This window comes from Cryptomeria japonica, chromosome 10 (assembly GCF_030272615.1).
Source record: "Cryptomeria japonica chromosome 10, Sugi_1.0, whole genome shotgun sequence".
Classification (NCBI taxonomy): domain Eukaryota; kingdom Viridiplantae; phylum Streptophyta; class Pinopsida; order Cupressales; family Cupressaceae; genus Cryptomeria; species Cryptomeria japonica.
In genome coordinates this window covers 240,083,125-240,098,689 of record NC_081414.1, presented here as the reverse complement: position 1 = coordinate 240,098,689, position 15,565 = coordinate 240,083,125, and positions in this window count along the sequence as shown.

The window sequence follows — 15,565 nt, the reverse complement described above, 5'->3', positions numbered from 1 at the left end:
TGGAAGGGTGCTCCTGCACCATACTCTCCCTCTACACACAACTTAAGAAATAGAAGAAGAGATGAGAGTTGGGTCTATTCCAAGTCCTTTGAACCTGCTCTCCTCCACCCATGTAGCTTCAGATACTGGTTGATCTGCCTATTTCACTAAGTGCTCCATGTAGACCTGATGTCTAGTTGACTTCTTCACCCTTGATTCCAAGATCTCCTCTGCTTTAGGCTTCTTCACCTATGGTAAGACATTAACATCAAGATCCTGCAATACCTTGGCTTGGTTCTCAGTCTGCCCTGCTATCTCACCCTTGTACATGATCAGGTCAGCTACATTAAAGACTGGTGATATAGCTAAATCTGAAGGTAGGTCAACTTTGTAGGCATTCTTACCATATTGCGACAGGATTCTACAAGGTCCTACCCTTCTCATCTATAGTTTGGTAGGCTTACCACCTTGCATCCTAGCTTTGCTCAAATGTATCATCACATAGTCACCCACCTTAAACTGAACTTCTCTCCTTTTCTCATCCACTTTGGCTTTCAGTTTTTGAGTGGATTCTAGGATGGCCTTCTTAACCTGCTCTTGAACTTCCTTGATGGTTTGAGTGAATTCTTCTACTTGCCCACTCTTCATTTCCAAACTACCAAGGTCTCTCAACTCACATACTCCTCTTGGATGTCTGCCATAGACAACCTCAAAAGGACTTCTACCGGTGGTTCTATTCACACTGTCATTATATGCATACTCTTCTTGAGAAATGATTAGGTCCCATTTTTGGCCATACTCCTAACACCCTATTGATGACTTAAGTTTGACCATCTGTTTGTGGATGGTAAGCTGAGCTAAATGACAGGTTAGTTCCTAGTCTCCTCCATAATGTTTGCCAAAAATGACCCATGAACTTGCTGTCCCTATCTGAAACAATGCTTAAAGGAAGTCCATGAATCCTAACAATCTCTTTGAAGAAGAGATGTGCAACATAGCTTGCATCATGTGTCATCTTACATGGGATAAAATGACTCATCTTGGAAAATCTATCTACTACCACATAGATGTTGTCCATACATGTTTTTATCTTGGGAAGTCCTACTACAAAGTCCATGCTTATACATTCCCAAGGTCTGCTAGGGACCGATAATGGTTGATATAAACTGGCATTGCTTGATCCACCTTTGGCTCTTTGGCATACACCACACTGTTCTACATATCTTTTCACATCCCTTGGCAACTTTGGCCAATAGTAGTACCTTTGTACTAAGTCTAGGGTCTTATTAATCCCAAAGTGTCCACTCAAATTGCCATTATGTTTCTCTTGGATGAGGTTCTCCCTCATGGATCCCCTAGGTACACACAACTGGTTACCCTTGAACAAGACACCATTTTGGAGAGTGTATTCTACATACTCACCATGGAAATGGTTCTCAAACTCTTTGCAAACCTTGTAAGCTATTGAGAAGTCTTCATCTCCTTCATAGAGGTCTTTGAAACCTTCTATTCCTATGCTCTGCAACTGTAACTCTTGAACTGTCAACAACTTCCTGCTTAATGCATCTGCCACCCTGTTAAGTTGCCCCTTCTTATGCTTGATGGTATTCCATCCATTTTAGATGCTTGTTTCTTATCTTCTCTTGAGTGTTTATGTAACTCAATGCCTGATTGTCTGTGAACACTACAAATTCTTTTGGAATTAGGTAATGCCTCCATTTCTTTAGAGACTGCACTAATGCATACAACTCTAGGTCATAGGCTGAGTACTTCTTCTTTGCTTCATTAAGCTTCTCACTGAAAAATGCCACAGGTCTTCCCTCTTGACTCAACACACCACCTATTGCAACTCCACTTGCATCACACTCCAAAGTGAATAGCTTATCAAACGTAGGTAGGAGAAGGATAGGTTTTGTGGCTACTTCTTGTTTCAACAATTGAAATGCTTTGTTTGCCTGCTTAGTCCATTTAAACTTAGTTTTCAGACCTCCTTTAATGGTGTCAAGGACTGGTGCACATATGCCACTGAAATTCCTCACAAATTTCCTATAGAATTGAGCTAATCCATGGAAACTTCTTACCTCAGTCCCTGTTTTAGGTGCAGGCCAATTCAAGATTGCCTCCACTTTGCTTGGATCCATCTTCAAGGTTCCCTTAGACACCACAAATCCTAAGTAAACTAGCTCTTGCTTCAAGAAGTCACACTTCTCTAGGTTGATGGATAGCTTCTCCTCATGCAACCTTTCTAAAACTAACCTCAAATGCTCAAGGTGTTCTTCCTTGGTTCTGCTATATATGAGAATGTCATCTAGGTACACCACCACAAATCTGCCTGTGAAATCTTTTAAAACCTCATTCATCAACCTCATGAAGGTGCTTGGAGCATTAGTAAGCCCAAATGGATTCACAAGCCATTCATACAATCCATCTGTGGTTTTAAAAGCAGTCTTCCACTCATCACCCTCCTTAATTCTTATCTGGTGATAACCACTTTTAAGGTCTAGCTTGGTAAAATACATAGCCCCTCCTAAACAGTCCATTAGATCCTCTATTCTAGGAATAGGAAACCTATACCTTATGGTAATCCTATTGATTGCTCTTGAGTCAGTGCATAGTCTCCACTTACCTCCTTTTTTTGATGCTAGCACTACCAAGACTACACATGGGCTGATGCTCTTCTTAATCAGTCCTTGTCCCAATAACTCCTACACTTGCCTTGCTACTTCCTTATTCTGATAAGGTGTGAGCTTATATGCAGCCTTGTTAGGTAAGGATGCACCAGGAACAAAGTCTATTTGATGACTTATAGACCTTCTTGGTGGGAGTGTTGCAGGTGCTCCATCACTCACTATATCCTTATACTCTTGTAACATGTGTTTTACCTCCTTGGGTACTTCTTCCTGCAACTTGTCTGCTTTCTCCTTTGGCTTCACAAAGATAGCACACTTCACTATCTCCTCCTCATGTAGCAAATTTAGGAACTCTTTACCAGTAGCCATTAAGACACTAGGTGTTTTTGAAGTGCCTTCTTCATCCTCTGTCAAAGACTAAATTTTGAAAGTCTTGTTGTCCTTCTTAAATGATATGGAGTTCTCCTCTCCATCATAGATCACCTTCCTATCAAATTGCTAGGGTCTTCCTAGCAATAAGTGACATGCATCCATAGGTAACACATCACAAAGGATCTTATCCTTATATCCTCCAATAGAAAACTCTACCCAAGTCTGCTCATTGACCAGCACACTCTGTCCTTTGTTCAACCAAGTCACCTTGTAAGGATTGGTGTGGGGTATTCTTGTGAGTTTCAACTTCCTAATTACCTCTTTTGAGATGATATTGTTAGTTGAGCCTATATCAACTATCACCTTGCACACTTTACCAAGAACTTTGCATCTCACCCTAAATAATGCTCTCCTATGTTTGGGTTCCTCCTTAACCAACTGTCTGATCAAAATCCTATTGAACATCAGATTCTCACCAACTTCTGATTCAATCTGGTTCACATCCGGTGTCTTCTTGCTTGAAGAGTCTTCTTGTGCATAAACAACCCTCTTTCCACTATTTGATGATGTAGGCTTGTCAGGGCATCTATATGCCGAGTGTCCCAATTGTCCACAATTGTAACACTTCATAGTTGCAAAATAGGAGTTACCTCTACCGGTACCTCTACCCCTATTTGGACCACCTTGTGCACCTCTTCCTCTAGAATGTCCTCCTCTGAGATTGGTTTCACTACCATGCTCAGTCAACTTGGCTTCTCCTTGGTTCCTTGGCTCATTTGGCTTGCTTTGGTAACCACCTCGGTGATTCACTTGGTCTCTACCTCTGCCTCTACCCCTGTTATTGGAGTCTCCTTTCCTTTTGTTCCTCTCTTCTACCTTGATAGCAACCTAATGACATTTTTGCACAGTAGTAGGAGTCCATAGGCTTATCTCCTCTTGTATGTTCCACTTTAGGCCGCTTAGATACCTAGCCACCTTAATGGATTCATCTTATTGGACCTTTGATCTAAGACAAAGTTTTTGAAACTCTTTGGTGTAGGAGGTTACATCAAGATCTTTTTGCTTCAATCCTTGTCTCTTCTTATGAAGTTGGACTTCATAATCCTCAGGTAAGTAGTTCTCCTTAATCTTACTCACCATAGCTTTCCAATTTGCAATTGGTAGCTTCCCCATGCTAATCCTTTCTTCTTGAAGGTACTTCCACCATGTCAAAGTTGCTCCCCTTAATCTTGATTTGGAAACTTTAACATTCTAAGCCTCTATCACTCCTTCACACTCAAAGTGGTTTTCCATGCCCTCAATCCATTCCATAACAGTGTCTATGTCCATTCTTCCACTGAAATGTGGCAATCCTTCAAAAGCTTTGGTGTTCAAAGCCTTGATAGCTTTCACAAAAGGTTCTTCATTGAACAAGGGATCTGGTTCAGGGATTATGTCATCTATGTCTATAGTTCTCTTGCCTTTACCCTTGGTGTCTTCATCCCAAGGTTCATGTGTCCTCTGATCCACCACTTCCTACAGTTTATCCCTTATCTCACTCATTGCTGCTTCAAGGAGTCTATTCTTCTCCTTCTGTTCTTCCACTTCTCTAGCTAGATCTACATTAGTAACCATTCTTTTCTCCCCTACTGATTCACCAATATATAGAGACATACACAGTCCTCCAAGTCCTTTATTGGTTTTGATACCAATCTGGTGGGATGGGGTTTGGGATAGACTAGCCTAGTCTATGCTCCTGGATCTTTCCCTGGGATCACCTGGTGTTCTCCTCACACCCTAGGGTCTCTAGGACTTCCTTTGCTTGAGGAATCCCCTGACCTTGCCCAATCCACCCACCAATGAGTTGCTATGCTGCTCCTAAGGTCTCACCTACTCATGAGACTCAAAACCCCTTACTATGGCTAATAAGGGCTAAGGTTTGTTTCCCACTTTCCAAGGTCTTAGAAAGGTTGTATTAGGTCTCAAACCATGTTTTACATCCCTCCATGTGCTCCCAAGAAGTTTCTACCTTCATCCTTTCTACCGATTTCATTGTTTTGTGTTTTTGCTTACAAAATAGGGCTACAAGGATTAGGACCAATTAGGCCTCCTAACTGGTCTTCTAGGGCTTTCTATCACAAACGATGCATACACAACCAAACTCCCAAAATGGATTGCCAATCTATTGGCAAGGACTCAAAGATTTTCTATGTTTTGGGCCTCCAAGTTGCTGTACAGTGCCTAGGGCGAATTTTGGGGTTTTTTAATGGGTTTTGTGAGGGTTTCTAGGGTCTGTCTGGGTCATAGTGAGTGTTTAGTGTTTTAGCCACCTTGTTTGGATTGGTGGAGGCTCATCCTTCACACTAGTGATGCTTCTAACACTCCTCTACACCTCTTCCAAAGGATGTACTCTCCTTTGTCCAACCTTGCTCTCCAAGACCTCTGCAATTCAACCTCTCCTAACCGGGCACTGTCCAGTCTCGCCTAGGAGTGGGTCTTTGCTTGGCCTTCCTGCATTTTTAAGGGCCCTACTTGGTTTGTAGTATGGTACAAGGTCTGCACTCTCATTCCCCATGGTTTCATGGTGGTTCCACAACGGGGAATGGAGTTAAGCAGCCATTTACACAATCTTGTCCAAAACTGGACAGTAAGAAGACAATTTACAAACTATTTACGAACTCACTCAATCTGCAAGTAAAAACCTAAACTAATTGCTTGAAAAGAAAGTATTTACACCATGACAAACATCCCACATAGATTCAGACATTTCTCAATCCATTAACTTGCTTGTTTTCTTCATTCAACCTAACTGGTAACAGTTTTACAGTCTTAGTCTGATCTTTTTGCTAGGGTCGTACAATGTCTGACATCCAACCCACGAATTTAGGGTTTGCAAATACTTATACTACCTTTGCCTCGATCTATGTGCCCAAACTAGGGTTTTCCATGCTAACCTAAAGAACTTGACATCATGGTGGAAAAGTTGCTTGACAACTTTTAAAAGTTGTCATGCAACTTTTGAGCAAATTTCCCAATGTTGCTTTTTATGACTCCTAGACCCACATTGGGCCAACCTAAGGACACCACCATGTTATAAAGGACCCCTAACCACTTCAAGGACACACATACCCTCCATTTTCAAGAAAATCACAATCTTGACTCATGACCCCTGAGATCTCCACTAGGACCCTAACTAGGACCTATGAGCACATGGCTCATTATTTTATGTACAATGGCTTCATAAGAAGCATAACACCAACAAAACAAAGAAAGAGAAAGAGTTTGGAAGAGTGTTCCTACACCAATAATCATGGTCAAAGCAATAAATGCTTGAGGAGATACATGAGTCACATGAGGGTTGAGTTAGGGGTTAACCATAAATGGTCATGTAAGAGTCATAAGTGGTTTAGAAGACTTTAGAGGTTAAATTGTTGAACACACAAAACATTAAATGCTTTTCAAAGACTTTGAAGTCTTTGAGAAGTGACTCCAAGTTGCTTAGGAATGTGACAATAATTAGGGGATGGATTAGGTTAATTAGGAAGGGTTTAGAAGAATCTAGAAGGGGGTTTAGGAGGCAAGTGGGATATGTAGGAAAATGCAAGTGGGGGGAATAAATGATTTAAATAAATGTTTTATTTAATTTATTTAAAAAAAGAAAGGGGATTAAATTGAATAAATAGAATTTATTTATTTAATTGATTGTGAATTTTGGTTTAATGAATGAATTAAAATAAATTGAATAATTTATTTAATTAATAGGAGAATGATTTGAAGATGAATTAATTAAATATTAATTTAATTAACTGATGGCTAGTGGGTTTTTAATCAAATAAATAGCAAATATTTATTTAATTAAAATGGACAGATTTATGTGACTACATTTGCCCCTCTTTGAGACGGTGCGGTTTATCGCGTCGTTTCAAAGAAAGAAAAATAGGTGTGAATAAATGTCCCATTAAATATTAATTTAATGGGGGTGGTATGCCCCTTGGAGAGATGGGCCAATTTTTTTTGAAAAATCGGGCGATCTCTCGAAAAAGAATGAAAATTGGCAGGGTGGTAGAAGAGAAGATTTTAGCAATGCTGGTGAAAAATAGAAGAAATAGGAGATAAAATGAAGAAATGGAAGGCTCGGGAAGTTCACAGGGACCACGACGGTTAGCAGGGAAAAATTAGGGTTACGACAAAGGGTATATATGGGGAGGAAGGGGTGAAAACAAGCTCATTTGCATTCGTGTCCATAGTGAAATTTGAGCTCTGATAGTGACCTTTTGGAAGAGCAAGCAACAGTCAAGATGTCGGTTCCCATAGCAGAGCACCGATTAGAGAGAGTCTGACGATTCCAGCAGCCAGACGACTACAGACCAGCGGTATGTGAATTTGAATTTTTGATTTTTGTGCATTTTTTATATGTTTTTTGCTTAGTCCAAGTTGAGTCAATACATTAGCGCTAAAATTGTGTTGTGGCACTGTTGTCAATTTAATTAGCGCTATTGTGCCGCTATAGCGCTATTGCATAGTGGTTTTAGCGCTTTTCTCAAGTCTGGCACTATGGTATAGCTGCTTTAGCATTGTTGTTTTGTAGTGCTATTGAGTAGTTGATTGAGCGCTATTGCTGCGAAGTAGCGCTATGGTATAGTCAATGTAGCGCTATTATTGATTTAGCGTTGTTGCATAGTTGATTTAGCGCTTTTGTGATAGTATTAGTGTTGTTGTGTTCAAAATAGCGCTTATGTGTAGGAAGACAGATGCCCCAGTGTGTGTGAAAAATGATCTCCTGATGCCAATGATGGATGTATGGAGATGTGAGGTGAGGGTTGTTTTGAACCATAACAGTCCTGATGAGACTTAGGTCATTAGGATAAATGCCTGTTGAAGTCTAGGTGTGCCATGATTTCTTACCTGTTGAGACCCAAAGATACTTGATCAAAGTATCTATTGATAGTCTAGGTTTAAACTTAAGAAAGTTTGAAACAAAACAACTAATGATGATGGTTGATGCAGTGTGTAGGAGGATCTACGCGTCTTACAGATGCACGAGAGACATCCCGCGACACAGGTGCTGCGCGATCGCTTGACAGAGGCCAAGGTGGATTGTATTGTAGCGACAGGCTTGTATGACATTATGTATATGCCTGTGATTTGGATGAATTGCGGGTTGATCACAACATTGGCTGAGCGATGGCATAGTGAGACATGTACGTTTCACTTGGTGTAGGGGGAGATGACAGTGACACCAGAGGATGTATGGCGCATCCTGCACATTCCTATTCGAGGAGAGCTGGTGAGCTATGACCGAGCATGGGGGACATTAGCAGTGCAGAGATTTTTTGAGGAGGATGTCTTTATTGATGATGAGTCGATAGCCTAGGGGGACATAATAGCCTTATATGAGCCATTACCAGTAGTGTTATCAGGGATTGTTGTGGGATTGTTGTGTCCAGATTGACGATCGCATGGACTTGCCGTTGGTTGGGGTCAGGTGATCTAGAAAATGATTACAGAGGGGACCCAGTTTGCATGGGGATTGCAAGTGCTATCACACTTATATTGGGATCTACATGAGGTAGCATACCGAGGGAGGGGCTCATTGGGAGTGGGTATCACGCTACTACATATCTAGGCATGGGAGCACTTACCTGTTACCTGACCAATCAGTCTGAGATTTTGAGCAGTGGACCAACCATATGTATATATGTATGGAGGTATGATGAGTCAGCCCCACCTGGGGAAGTTAGAGTGGTGGCGGCAGGCACTAGATGACTAGGATACAGTGATCTAGAGGCCGTATATTGAGTGTGAGCCATGGGAGGATAGAGGCATTGTCATATGTGTTCATTACACGATACCTCATTGGTAGGACAACCTACAATGTGGAGAGACAGTTGCCTAATAGGGTGTTGAGACAGTTTGGACAAAGGCAGGGATTGCTTAGTGGTTCCGGAGAGTATGCACGAATAGTCTGAGATAGGTGCCTATGGGGGGCAGTGCTACCATATGATCAGGCATTGGTAGAGTTCTGCACCTTACAGGCAAGACCATGGCAGATGAGGCCAGGGGTAGTAGATGGTGGGGTGTTAGAGGAGTACACGCAGTATATTGCGGCACATCTGATTCCTCGGATATCAAATCCAACAGAGTCGATTCTAGATTTTGAGGAGGATAAGGGACAAAGACGGAGGAGGAGAGGAGGTCGCAGAGTAGTAGGTGGACGGGGGAGAGGGGATTGTGGTGGTGGGGATGGAGGAGGAGGGGGTGGTGGATGATTACAGTGGAGAGGGAGAGGTGGGCAGCCATTGCAGCTATCTCAGGGACCTTTGATACAGGGAGGCATGAGATTAGGTGGCAGGGATGCAGGTGAGGTACGGACACCTATGGATATAAGGGAGGGAGCCACTGGAGAGACACCTATGGATATGGGGGAGGGAGCTACAGGCGGAGATCTGCGGGATCATATGATACTATTTTTGTAGACGCAGCTCGAGGATATGGAGGCAAAGGTGGCAGCTAGAGATGTGCAGTTGTTTGCATGAGAGTCAGAGCTAACTATGGTGTTGCTGAAGAGGGATGATGTAGTGGAGAGATTAGCAAAGCTGCAGGAGAGAGGCCAAGTTGGAGTAGGAGCACAGGGTCCTATTGGGGAGGTGATGAGGGAGTTTCGATGAGCACAGGCAGAGATAGAGTATTGGCAGGGGTTATACGAGCAGGTGGTGCTAGCTAGTCAGCAAGCACTAAGCTATTCCCAGATGTGACAGGCGAGATCAGAGTGGTCTTAGAGGATGCAGAGTAGTGGTGATGTGATGGGTCTTCCATAGAGAGATAGATCAGGTGGTGATGGTGGTGCAACATTCGGTCAAAGTGGCATCTGAGAGAGGATTTTGTATGCATGTTTTTACATTGTCATTTTAGACTGTGTCTTGGATGGCTCTTGGTAGCCGATATTTTGGACTTCATTGTACTCTTATACATGTATATTTGTGGCGATATGATATGATATATGAGAAGATCCCATATTTTGTGTTGATATGCATTTTGATGACATGTATGGATGCTTATGCATGAAAGGAGATAATCCCTGAGGGTTGGATCCTTCTAGGTCATTGTAATTTGAATAGTGAGATCTAGGCCATGTGCCTAAATGCATGTGCATTCTTGATTGTAATATTTACACATACTACTGCAGAGTGTCATCTTATTGTGGGTAGGTTGCCACTGTGGTTTTTCCCTTAACCATGTTTTCCATGTCAAAATATTGGTGTTATGTGTGTTACTATCATTTCTATTATCTTTCTTTTTGTTGCAATTGATCAGATCTGAGATTGTGCTTAATTTGTTTAATCCGGTGAAAACTAATTCACCCCCCTCCCAGTTTTCCTTCTTTGTTGTTGCCAACAAGTGGTATCAAAGCTAGATTCTCTGGAAGAAGATTAACCTCTTGAGGTGATCCAAGATGGAAACCTATGTGTTCAAGAAGGAGAGACCTAGATTTGATGGAAATAATTATACTGTTTGGAAGGACCAAATGGAAGTTCATTTGAAGTGTCTTGGAGAAGATTATTGGAAGATCACAAAGAATGTCTACAATGTTCCTTTGAATGGATTGGTTAATGCTGATGAAATCAAGGAAGCTAAACATAACATAAGGGCTAAGGAAGCATTACTAAGTGCCTTGACTGATTCAGAGATGACAAATGTAATGGGTTTGAAGACTACGCATGAGATATGGAAAAAGTTATAGGTCTTGTATGAAGGAGATGCACAAGTTAAAGTTGCTAAGTTACAGAGTTTGAAAGGAAAGTATGAGACATTGAAGATCAGAGAAGATGGGAACATAACATCATTTATGGCTAAAGTGAATGAACTTGTTATGAGCATTAGATGTGCTGGTGTAAATCTTGAGGAAGATGAGATTTCTACTAAGTTGTTGAGATCGTTTCCTTCTGGTTATAAAGCTAAAGTTGTTGCTATTGATGAGATCCAGAGTGTGACTACTGTGACAAGAGACATGTTGGCTAGTAAGCTTGTTGCATTTGAGTTGAACGAATTTGGAGAATCACATGTTAAATCTGAGATTGCATTTAAAGGCTCTGTATCTGGAAAATAGTTGTATGATTCAAGAGAGAGTTCATCTAGGTTTTCAAGATATAAAAAAGAGATGAGATAAATGGAAGAGAAGGAGAGAGAGTTGGATGATCTTGAAGCACTTATTGCTTGGAGATTTCCTAAGGGAGTCGATAAGTATGATGGAAATTTACCTTTGAAATGCTTCTCTTGTAATAAGATAGGATATTTTTCTCCTAGGTGTCCTGAAAGAATGTCTAGATGTGATAAGAATGATAATTTTTGAAAGGCATGATAGATTTGATAAGCATGATAGATGAGAAGCATGATAAGTATGACAAGTCTTATAAGCCCTACTAGAAGTACATAAATTAGAAGAGATGCTATTATGTTGTTGATGAAGGTGTGATGAATGAGGAATCAAACAATGGGAATTTAGGAGATAAATTTATATTTATTGCTATCAAAGAAGATGATCCAGTACCGGTGAATCCTACAAGGTACATTATTGAGGAGAAAGCTTTGGCTGCTAAGATTGAAGAGAAAGATGAATCAGTGGTTTTTCACACCATATGCCAGGTGATAAAAGTAAATTTGTGAATATGGAAAGGTATGATGGTGGTATAGTAAAATTTGGGGATCATAAAGCTTGTGTGATTCATGGTAGAGGTCTTATATCTTTTGATGGTAAGCATAATGCTGATGATGTCTTGTATGTTGAAGGTTTAAAGCATAATCTTTTGAGTGTTGGATAGATGGTTAACAAGGGATATGATTTACAATTCAAGAATGGTAAATACAAGATTCTAAATGCCTTTGGTATAGAGATTGCAACAGGGACTAAGACTAAAGGTAATATCTTTCACTTGAATGCCAATGAGAAGAGTTGTTTGATTGCTCAGATAGATGAAATTTGGTTGTGGCATAGAAGGATGTGTCATGTTAATTTTGACTACATGATAAGGATAAGTTCTACTCAAGCTATTAGAGATTTGCCTAAGATTGTGAAGCCTTCTAATCTGGTATGTAAGGAATGCCAGTTTGGAAATCAAACAATAACATAATTTAGAAGCAAGTTGTATGGTATATTAGGTCTTGTGCATACTAACTTGTGTGGTCCTAAAAGAGTGAGAAGTATGCAGGGTGACAGGTATTTCATGTTGTTGATTATTGACTACTCTAGAATGATGTGAGTGACTTTTCTAAGGGAGAAATAAGAAGTATTGGAGAAATTCAAGATATTCAAAGAAAAGGTGGAAATTGAGACAAGATTGAAGCTAAAGTGTCTAAGATCTAATAGAGGAGGAGAATTCACATCCTGTGAGTTTGATACATTTTGTGAGTGGATTGGAATTAGAAGACAATTATTGCTCCTAGAACCTCTCAGCAGAATGGAGTTGTTGAAAGGAAGAACTGAACAATCTTAGATGCTTCTAGAATGACGTTGATTGAAGGAAATGTTGTGCAAACCTTTTGGAAAGAAGTTGTTAGCATTGTTGTTTACACATTCAACTGGGTGCATATAAAAGGTGATTTCAATAAGACTCCTTATGAGATATGGTTTGGTCATGTTTCTATAGTTAGATATTTTTTTAGTTTTTGGAAGTAAATGTTATATCAAAAGAGATGAGGATATAGGAAAGTTTGATGCAAGTTGTGATGAAGGAATCTTCTTGGGATATTCTACTAAGAGCAAGGCCTATTGGTGTGACAATAAGAGGTTAAAGAAGATAGTGGAAAGTGAAAATGTGAAGGTTGATGAATGTCATGGGAAGCATATCAGAGCATGTGGATATGAGATTGATGATCAGGATATTGTTTCTAAGCCTGCACAGACTTAGATCTTGAAGAAGAATGATTCGGTGTGGTGTGCATTGATTTTAAATCAATAGAATTATGAGGTTTCAATTGAAGCTACAAAAGTTTTCTTAAAAAAATATGAAATCAACCATGCCCTTAAGAATTTTGATAGAACCCTTGGCATTTTCATCAACATCAGAATTAAAAGATTATCGCTCAAACCGAAGACACTGGGTATACATACTAATCCTTCATCTAAATATCTAGTTTGACCGAAATGGTACATCTATTGTATCAAAGAAACCCATCAGTGTTTCATCAACAAGTGACTTATCGAATGGACTTGAGCCTCGATGAGTTCCAAAAGTGGCTCATCGAGAACATTATTTTCACCGACATATGGTATGTCGAGGAAAACACAGGAAGATCTCATCGACAAGACTTTTTGAGGAAAAGAGCATATCGAAGAATCACAAAAGATGTTGACCGAAGATGGCTTTCTCACCGAAGAATAAGATATTGATGAAACATGAGAGATTAGCATCGAAGATTTGTTATCAGCCAAACATAAAGAGTCAAAGGAGACCATTTTTCTTTCACCGAAAGGGGAGATTTCATCGACACCAGTGCAAAAATAACACGTGAGGTAAAGCCTTTCGATGAAAGTGAAGAGGTTGATGAAGTCATGAATCTCCTTGGCGATGATGGTAGTTTCATCGAAACTAAGGCGACATTGATGAAACATGACATTTCAAGGGAAGATAAAGTTAAGATACTGAAGTACATAATTCCATCAAAAAGGGGTACGACCATAAAACTGATGAGCACCGATGGACAGTATGAAGTGTTGCTAGATAAATGATTACTTTCTGTTGCGAGGATCAATACAAGTCTTAATAAAGTCACTTCATCATGAATTCAAATAAATGCCTCTGTGACTGTTGTGCAAAGTGGTAATGGTAACCGATAAAATTGCCATGAATGCTCAATAAATTGGCAAAAGAGGAAACATTTCTGAGCAACACTTGAAGAATTCGCAGCGAGTTTCAGAGAGCCGAAACGATTCAAGAGCAAATTCACGAGTGGTCTACCCTGAATTCAATTAAATCTTTCACTCTCAAAGCTCTGTAGTGATAATGGAGGGGTCATCTTCTAAAAAGAATAGGGCTAGGAAATTTAAAGAGACCCAACCCCTGAAAGACAAACCTAAGAGGCAGAAAAAGGAAGGGCACTCTTTGGCCCAGGACCTAATTGACCAATGTCCTGCATCAAGCCTTAGGTCTAAGAAAATTAAAATGGATGAGGAAGGTCTAGAAGATATATTTGAAGGCCTAGGAGATACATGGACAAAAATAAGGGGTCATGAATTGTTTATTTTTGGGTATATACGAAGGAGTGCACCCGAGCCTATGAATAACTTGTGGAGGTTGAATTTGGGGAATTTGGCAGTGGCTAATGTCTTTGTGAATGTTGAACTCATGAAGTCCCTAGCCAACAACTATGAACCCAAGACCAGGACCATATGTGATTATATGGGGAGACCAATACTATCAATTACCAAGCAAATTATTGACATTGTGTTTGATTTAGATTGGGGGTTTGAAGAGAAAATTGACACTAAGAAATTGACACAAGAGTACTTCAACCTAGAGGAAACCTATAGAAGGTGGAGACTCCCCATCCATAGACCCGGGGTTGTAGGATCAATAGTTCCATTTGATAAATATAACAAAGCTCCATATGATGTTAATTTGTTTCATCCCTACTTCAAGTATACATACTACTGCACTGCTCAGGTTTTGGGAATAGAGGCTCATCCATTCATGGACACCGCGACTATGGTCATCTATGCAGATTTGAAATCTAAAGATCCCTGGTTATTTGATTTTTCTACCTATCTCGTTGATACCATCAATCATGGACTAGAGAAATTGAAAGGAGATGTGATTAATGTGCATTTCAACTATTACTCTATTCATATGCATATGCTATTGTATGTCGGGCAAGACAAAGGGCTATGGCCAGACGAGTTGTGCATTAGGGCATATGATAAAGCTGGGGTAAGGAAGCCTGTGAAACTATGGGTATCTTCATGGGACCAAAGATACAACAACAACCAGTACTGGCATTTCGAGGAATATTTTGTTAAGACATTACACAGATTATTGGGGCACCCATGTGATCATGCTTTGTCCCTTGAAATTCAGAGATTCTTGAGGCCAAAGGATTATGGCGAAGATACTGCAATTGAGTAAAACTGGGGAGATTTTTATTGCTTTTTGGATTGTACTTAGATAACAGTGTATGGATTTGAGGGAAAACTGTATGTGTTTCCTATCACTGTGCCTAATACAGTAGTGTGCCTAGAGATTGTCAGGCAGTTGTCAATAGTAAGCAAGCAGCACTTAACTGATCATGGAAAACAATCCATCGTGCCTGGATTACTTGTCTTTTCAGACTTTATTGTCAAAAGTTCAAAGAGTTACGGTTTGCTACAAAATAAATTGGATTACTACAAGATGGTAGAAGGAGATCCCAGGCCAAACTTTGATCCAAAAGGATACATAGGGGCCACAAGGTCATCCCAGAAACTCAAGGTTGGAGAGCATGTGTCACTCATTCCTCATGATTTCATCAGAAATATAAAAAGGGAAGAAGCTAATGAAAAAAGAGCTAAATATGAGCAAGTGTTCCAAGCATACAAATGGAAGCTCTTCCGAGGGAGAATAAACAAGAACATG